At 61.9% G+C, this 1413-nt stretch overlaps 1 protein-coding gene across 1 annotated transcript in view; it reads left to right on the forward strand.

Moving 5' to 3' along the window:
- The window catches only part of MYO7B (myosin VIIB), an 81747-nt gene that overhangs the window by 65551 nt on the left and 14783 nt on the right, over positions 1–1413 (forward strand).

The following is a 1413-nucleotide window of genomic DNA, read 5'->3' on the forward strand; positions in this document are numbered from 1 at the left end:
GCTCCGGCCAAGGAGGGACCCTTCCGTTGGGGAGCATGGGCGGGCCCGGAGACCGCAATAGCTGCTTGTGCTAAGATAGGGGTCCACTGTGGGTGCCAAGACAGCACCCCCGTCTGCACGGGGCTCTGCCCACTCACGTTAGCCCTGTCCTGGCTCACCCCTGCGGCCTGAGTAGTGGTGATGCCTCCTAGGCAGGGGCAGGGCCTTGGGAAGAAAGAGGGTGTCTCACCAGAGAGACGGGAGGGTGAACAGGGTCACAGAACTCGGAAACAGCCCACAGGTTGGGCATGCCAAGTGGTTTATCACCGCTGGGAACGGAGTTTGAATTTAATCATAGGGGCAGTAGGGATAAGTTCTGAGGAAGAGAAGACCATGGCCATATTTGGCTTCCAGAAAGTTCTCCCTGGCAATGACATGGAGAGACGGGCTTGGGAGTAGGAGTCCAGGAGAGGGCTGCGACAGAGGCAGAGAGAACGGATGAGAGATGGCCCAGGGAGCAGCAGCTAAGAGGAGGGGACAGAGAACACATCTGGGAGACAGATGGTAGGAGGTGGTGGCTGATGGAGGAGGCTGGGATGGCTCCCAGATTCCCAGCTGGGCGAATGGCTGGCGGTGTTGCCTGTGGAGACCTGAGAAAGATGAGCCATGGCTGAGTTTACTCGGTCACGAGAGTAGATGGGGCACATCTCTTCCCAACTCTGTGTTCAGTGGCACCAGGTTGGTAGCTTGAAATGAACATCGATAGGAATATGTAGCCACAGCACTGGGCCAACGCATGAATCAGGGCTCCCAGGAGAGCTGGTTGCTGCACACCAGCACCCGCTGGGTGCGGGACCCATGCTGGCCTCGGGACCTGTGAGGCTGGAGGGGTTGGGACACTGTAGTGAGGATGGAGCTCGATAAAGTGGGGCAGAATCAGGAGAGGCCCTCCCGCAGGGGAGGCAGAGAAGCCTGTGGGGCTGTGGGAGCGGGCACTGGTCAGGAGCGAGGAGTGGGGGTTCTCCTGGGAGTCCCATCTCCTCTGCAGTGGCGGGTGGGCACCTGTCAGGGCAGGAGAAGGTGTGAAGTAGCTGTGACGCTGGGGAAAGGAGAGGTCAGGTCAGGCAAAGGTCTGGGCGGCCAAGGCCAGCGCTGTGGCTGGAGACCCCGGGCCCTCCGTGCCCCACGCGAGAAGGCCAGGGCGTTGTGGGCAGAGTGGGTGAGGGAGGGGCAAAGCCTGAGGGGATGAGATGCCCGACAAGGAGGACAGGCTGCAGCCTTGATGAGCCAGGACAGGGCTAACGTGAGTGGGCAGAGCCCCGTGCAGACGGGGGTGCTGTCTCCGGAGATGACGGGTCCAGGTCGGCCAGGGAGGCAGCTGGAGGCGAGCAGGCTGGAGGCCCCTCGGCCATGGCAGCACGAGGGGGGGCAGCA

The sequence above is a fragment of the Myotis davidii genome, unplaced genomic scaffold, assembly GCF_000327345.1.
Source record: "Myotis davidii unplaced genomic scaffold, ASM32734v1 scaffold1844, whole genome shotgun sequence".
Taxonomy (NCBI): domain Eukaryota; kingdom Metazoa; phylum Chordata; class Mammalia; order Chiroptera; family Vespertilionidae; genus Myotis; species Myotis davidii.